We start from the raw sequence: 7,534 nt of genomic DNA on the forward strand, positions 1-7,534 counted from the left end.
TGGTTCCGTTTAATGATGGTGGGTGAGGGAGGGACCTGCAGTTGGAATATCTGTAAGAGGGATCTCAGCGACCGAGTAGGGAGGTTGGGGTATCCCCCCTCCCACACGAGAAAGATTTTGCATTTTTACACCTGGAATTCAGCGATCTGGTGCACGCTTTTGGTGAAATTTGAATGTGAATCGGTGGAGAGGACCTTGGGAGAGCTACATACACTGAATAATATGGCCAGCGCATGCGCACACAAACATCTTATCCGTTCATGGATTTGAAATTTGTGCGCATGTGATGTGTTCGCATGCACTGGCTGTAGTATTCAGTGTATGTAGCTCTCCCAAGGTCCTGTCGAGTCACATTCAGTCATCAATTCGAACAGAAAGGGACTATAGGCAGAACCAAACGTTGTTCGAAGCCTGTTTTCAATACTTCAACTTAATTGGTAAGCCTTCAAATTGAAGAATTTTTGGGATTTTAAGTTGACATTTACCCTGCGATACTAAATCTGTCATGATCCTGAATGCTACAATGCGAAGCCCGATTACGCTATGCGTATGGGACTGCTGGTCGCTATGCGTATGGGGCTGCTGGTCGCAGCTAATTGCATGATTACTAAGACATGAGAGCACTTTGGGGCGAGTAAGTTTCACAGTGTTAGTTATATGAAAGGTACTTTAACCTGAAACACAAACTAAGACAAGGAAATTCAAGGAAACTTTTGAGGTACCAAAACTTTTTATTATCTTTAATCATATTTCTTGGTGATACTGCATGCGGACAACAACCCAACACCGACCACATAATAACAATTCCTCAATCTAAATTTAAGACAAAGTGACACTCACAACAAACAAGACGTATAAAGTGTTCATGTATCACTTTCAATAAAGTCGATTTTTTTTCCTCGCAGGTGTCAACTAACCCTCCGTATTATGCTCGTCTGTGGGCCTATACAGTGCTTAATGTTTGTTTGTTTGTTTCATTTTCCATCAAAGAAGATGGCCGGATAACCCATATTCAGCTGCAATAGCTGGTCTTCCATGTGGGGTCCAGTTGGATGTAAGCCTTAAACACCCTGCTCTTTGCGATGAATAACTGAAGTGGGATCTTTTACGTGCATGAGTTCTGACTCTCTCACACGCAGAGCTACCAAGTCTCACGCATTCTGCGTGAGACTTAAGCATTTAGGGGCCATCTCATGATCTCACGCATGACACCATTTTTCTCACGCATCGGGCGAAGTCTGCAACTTGGGCCTATAATAATGAGCATAGCTCAAAAGATTAAAGTGATAGTTGCAATTGAAGGTTTATTCCCCTTTTGTCTTTCAAAATAAGTAAAAAATAGTCACTTAAGTAGGGCCTATGCACCTGAGCGCACCATTAAGAGATAAAAATTGAAAAAGCTCCCTACCGTGGGAGGCCACAGGGGGGAAAAAACCCCTCCCACACCCTCGCTCGCGCGCACATTCGCATGCCGAGATGCCCAGTCATGAAAATCTCACTCATAAAACTTTTTTGAACTTGGCATCCCTGCACACATGGGACCTCCATTTTGTGTCCAATCCGAGGGACATGTGCCTGTATATTCCTTTTCGCTATTAAGCGCGAGTTCAAAATTTTTAATGAACAGGTGGGACTTCTACTGCAAAATAATATTCATCATAAATTCCAATATATTCAGAGCCAAATGAAAAACATATGCATACACGGCCCCAAACTAACTAAATTCAGGACTTCTTTTACATTTAATGCAGTTATTTGGAACATGGTTGCCTATTCAGGAATTTTAATGACCAAGAGGTTCCGTCGCCAGCTTGACATGAATTTGAATGCTCATTGATGAAATGCGTACTCCTCTCTTAAATTTGAATGCTCGGATAGTGAATTTGAATGTTCCGATAGTGAATTTAAATGATCAGATAGTGCATTCGAATGACGGGATTGTGAATTTGATTGCTGATTCAGTGCTGCGAACGTGGAATGTGTGAAATCGAAAGCTGGGAATAGGAACTTGAATGACAAAAGTATGAAATTGACCGAGAAAACCTATATTACACTGAATGCGTGAACGCGACCGAACCCGAGCGAGCGGAGCGAGCGAGGGGGGGGGGGGGGGTGGGAGGAGGTTGTCCCCCTCCCACGGAGAGAACTTTTGCATTTTGATGTTGTGAATGGTGCAATTTGATGCATGTTTTGTGTGTTTTATCGACTTGAAACAGACCAACTTGTTAAAGGTGGCAGTATATTTTGATGTAGATTATCATTGAATAATTTTGCCTAAAATGGTATCATTTCAATAAACTTCTTGTATCAATTCTTACACTGAATGTAATACAAAAAAAATATAAGCACATGTACACGGAAGTAAATGTAGTCGAAACGAATGGAACAATAATTATCAGAAATAAGATATAAAACTGGAAAATCAGCTTCAAACAAAGGAGTCTTCAGGGCAAATCTAAAACAGTCAACAATCGAAATATTTCGAAAATCGCATAACTTGAGGCAACTGACTCCACTGGTGCAAAGGTCCAACCTGTGCAACGACCGATCCCGCATGATTTCTCAATTTGTTGGAACAAGCAATCTGATGCTATTAATTCATCCCCGTGTTGTAATGTCGAACTCGTGGGCTGTTTTTACATAATGATGGGCTCTACACATGGGCCATAATTTGCCTAGTGTCGAACTCACGGGCTGTATGTCTCGTGAGCTGTATGACACATGGACCTTTTTTCAATGTCGAACTCGTGGGCCGTATGACTCGTGGGTGTCGGTCTCGTGGGATGACCCCATTGTATGTATGAATAATACCATGTTTCAATATAGTAGCATTACCATGGTTTAATTTACTGAGAGTTGAATGTAAAAAAGTGTGTATACGGTTGAGATTGAGGAACAAACACAGTCTTTCAGCCTTCAAAATTATTAGAAGGACGCTATCCGGTCTTTTGTCGAGCCCAATGGAGGTGTGGGGAGACTAATGCCCCAGTCACACAGTGCCTTACGATGGGTTACGTCCGCCGAGGATAGATACGGATGAGTGGACGCAGGGGGACACAGCGTGGAGGCATGTATCCGCAGGGTCTGATGTAGACGTAACTGTCCGTAACTATTCCGTAAAGAAACGCAAAATGACGGGGCCAAGCCTGCGAAATTTTGAAATGTTCAAAATTTCGCGGAGGGACTCCACAGGAGCAGACTTACGCAAATAACCGTAACTATACGTAACAATCAGTAGCTTAGACGCTGACCATCCGCAAATAAGTTTACCTCCCGTCCATTTGCGTTTATTCCCGTCCGCCGTAAATATCCAAAATAAACCGCAAGTTAACGTATTAAAACACTTACGACCGCTTACGGACATTTACGAACAGTTACGGATGCTGCGGACAATTGCGTCCCTTGGCGTTTTCCATTGTCCTCTCCCATGGGAATAGAGACTCATGGTAAGCTATTAGTACACCACCCGAGGAAGCGCATTCTATCTGAAGGAATACTGCAACTCAGTCGGAGCGGTGGAGTGGCAGAACGGCTGCATGGCTATTTATGAATTTTTTCCCGCAAAATATGGTCATTCTTAGGTGATACCCGTACAGATGATATGTGACCCTGCACCTCAAAGCAAACAAAAGGTCGCCAGACATGAATTTTTAGTTAATACCATATTCTGAAAGAGCAGACTTTAAGCTTTAAAATGATGTATAACTCAAATCAAATGGACTCTTCTAACCTACCTGAATATTGGAAAGAAAGCACAAACTCAGGAAAAGTGTGAACTGAGAAAAGAGGCTCTGAAGTACAGTGTCTTTTCAAGCGCTTAATCTTTACCAAACCGTGCTGGCTGTGCAATGAATGGGACAAAAAACAGGAAGTAAACCACCAGGGTAACAAAAATGAAGGGATTGTCGGATTAAACTGAAATTAAATATGCCTCATTAACACATTCTTTCCATAATTAATGCCATTTTTCAAAGCAGTAGCACTATCCCTTCAGAAGTTATTAGAGTGGAAAGTGAAGAGTGTGGACAAGGTTTTTCAGAAATGAAAAAGGGATTCTAAAGACACACCTAATCACACTATTCTACCAAGAATGTTCGAGATAAACTGCTAAAAATCACACTTTCCTGCCCGTTTTATGATACCAAATTATAGCATAATGTAAAGGAAGACCCGCTCTTTCATAAAATATGAAAAAGTCAAGTTCGGCTAGGTTGACCCATTTCACTTATTTTCAGTCCTCACGCAAAATCATTGTGTGCGACTTTATGTTCGTTTTGAGGTGCACGGTCACATATATACATATTTGAGTTGCACAAAATTAATTCAAACTTACAGTTCAACATTTCATTTTTCCTCTATTGCTGTAAAACAAATTACAGGAAAGAGGAAAGGTCTTCACAAGTTGTACGTGACATAACTTCAGATTTTCCCTAATGTACAATATAAGACAGTCCGATATGTGATAACCTTGTTGTCAAAATATACTAACGGAGCAGGGATCGTCAGAGAAAAACAAATTTTCCATAATTATTAAAAACATTCTGTTACTATGCGTAATTCTCCGCATGTATTCAGAAGTATTTGGAAGTTTACGCAAGTAAAAAACAAAACAAAACAATAAGATGTCAATTCGTAAGACTATCCGCAAGTGGCCGCACGTGTCCGCATCTGATCGCATCTGTCCGTATCACCTGCAATTTTCCGTATTTTTTTTCGTAAAAAAAAAAAAAAGAAATCTTGAGACGGCAAGGGATCCGTGAGAGTCCGCAAGAAAAATGACTCTTTTGGACGTAACTCCGGACGCAGAGCATCATGTGCCGGCATGGGGCTTGAAGGGATCGCCTGCGGCGTCTGTCCGTCCGTCGTCCGTCCGTTCGTCGTCTGTCTGTAACGCTACAAAAACTTGAATAATTCTCTACTGAGGACTCCAATCTCAATCAAACAGGGAGGGAAGAGTGTTTTAAAACAAAGTTACACATTTCACAAATCATAAAGGTCACCTAAAGGTCAAATGTCACACGCAGAGGTCAATGAATTTTATAGGGCCCAATATGTTACGTTTTCACAGCGCGTTTCCTTTATTGCTCATAACTTTTGATGTATCTCCATTTGTGATCAAACTTGAATGGAAGATGTTCCTTGGGGAGTTTAGGGTCACATCAAAGTCAAAGGTTACAGACAGGGGAAAGCAAACTTTTAGGGCTCAATGTTAAGTTTTTACGGCGCGTTTTGATTATTACTCAAAACTTTTGATCCCTTTCTCCGTTCGTGACCAAACTTGGATAGTAAATGTCCCTTGGGGAGTTGAAGGTCACCAAGAGGTCAAAGGTCAAAGGCGGGTCCATGAATTTCTGGGAGTTAGAAGAACATGAATTTCGTCTACGTGAATGGGCGAGATACAATTAGGCACTTGCCTTGTTCCAGAAATGAATTTTCTTTTCTGTTGTTGCTCCGTTTCAAAAATAAAACCAGCAAACAAACAACAACGAATGGGGATTTCAAAAGCGTACACACACGAATTAAAAAATAAGCAACGGAGACAAGATTGATGGCTTTAATTCATCATTATAGTGTTCATTGCCATACACAGGAATATTATCTTATGTTAAGAGGGGATATGTTCAATATTTGGGAGGTTGCCACTCAAACGAAGGAGCGCAGCAAACGATCGGGGGAGGGTGTTGGAGGACTGGAGCTACCTCCTCCCACACGAGGGAGATGTCGCATGTTTAGAACTGATCTAATCGATGTGGTGCCTTTTCTCTTTATTAATTGGGGTATATTTTTTTATTTTTTCAACCAAAAAGTCAGACGATCAAATATGCAAGGACAACGTGAAAGACTAAATTGTGATATCTGTCACATCTTTTCCGCGCATGAGTCTTCACTGTATACTATACGTCGATGGAGATGAACCAAGCCATAGACAGGCATACACACACACAAACCACATATTCCTTTTTAAAGTTTATCTACGTCGTTAAACTGAAAGTTAAAATGCTCATAAAGTGGTCATTGATCATGACAGAGAGTGCGATTTAACCCCCCCCCTCCTCAAAAAAGAAAATAGAATAAAGAAACCCATGCATGTTCCCAAGAATGTGAGATTTCAAATTGAACTCACAAACAAAAATAAGCTGAATTGAAAGTAAGAAAATCTTCCTCAATTTAAGGCGTTACACATAATATGGCTTCTCAAGGGATGTTCCACACCATGTACTGAGCACTACAATTCACGCAAAACATGGAAGATGATTATGTCCTTATATTCGATACATTAACACTTCCGATGTCATCGACGGTAAGGGGTCAAGTCACTTTTTTTCGTTTCAGGTTATGAAAAGTACATTCTACACAAAAATCAGACAGTGACTTATCATATCTAAGAAATTATTCCATAAAGAAGAAAAAATGTCTTTGAACTGCTTTGTCTGGATGTTGGCTGCATATTAGTATCCTTTTCGGTCTACGCTTGTTTTATTGCTTTCAGTCTTAGTAGAATCCTTTGCCTTAATACTCTCACAATAGCTTCCACGATTACACTATAAGTAACTGATAGCGGAATTTCGTGAATTCCCCACAGCGAAACAATGTGTATTAAGTACCGAATTCATAGGCGGCTGTAGTTAACTCTCTTTGTAATATTAGGAAATAATAGATACCACACAGAGTGGATCATTGTAGTACCAAGGACACTCAGTCATATAAATTTTATGACAGCGTTTCCAACAAAATGTATAGGTTGAAGTTTAAGAGATTATTTATTACACGTTTCCATGATTGTCCCTTTACTCTGCATCCGATGACATCAGTCTCAGTAGAATTCTTTTCTCTACACTCCTGACACTATTCTTTTTTTTTTTTTATCCCGTGTTTAATCTGCAGTAAGCGGCTATGGCACGACAGAAGTGACCCGGAGCTTTACCCATTTCGCACCAGGTAAGAATGGCCCTGACTATTAGGCTCTTAACTCATGTGCCATGTTCGCAGTCGACGGCGTGCCAAATTCGCATATTTTGCTCAAACGTACAAACCCGTCAAAACCGGTCGATAAATAACCAAATGGAACGGTACAATGGAATTTTCAGTCGTGATTCCATTCATCACACTAATAGCTTGCGTTGCGTTGTGTTTGAAATGATTCGTGAAATAATTCACAATCATTGACGATGGAACACTGACTGTTCAGTGTCAGAGAAAATTACAACATCTGCGTTTTTCAAAAGATTATTTGTTTGTTTGTTTGTTTTTTGTCGTTGTTTCGGGTCTAAAAAGCACACGGAGGAATAATGTACCCTTTACACATGGAAATGAAATATTAACAAGGGGGACCCAATTCATGATTTCAGTATATCAATAATGCTCAATAACTGCAAGAAAGATACTCTTCTATGTATTGACAGCTTAGGGTTGGGCTTACACATACTCTTACTACACTGTAGGATATAATTTAGCGGCTTCTTTATTGTTGTAGAGGAATAATGCATATCTGTAAATTTGTCATTTTTTGTTTCTCACCTTTGCTTATTCGATT

The sequence above is a fragment of the Diadema antillarum genome, unplaced genomic scaffold (assembly GCF_040938485.1).
Source record: "Diadema antillarum isolate AM-2024a unplaced genomic scaffold, OU_Dant_1.0 seq00000290_RagTag, whole genome shotgun sequence".
Lineage (NCBI taxonomy): Eukaryota > Metazoa > Echinodermata > Echinoidea > Diadematoida > Diadematidae > Diadema > Diadema antillarum.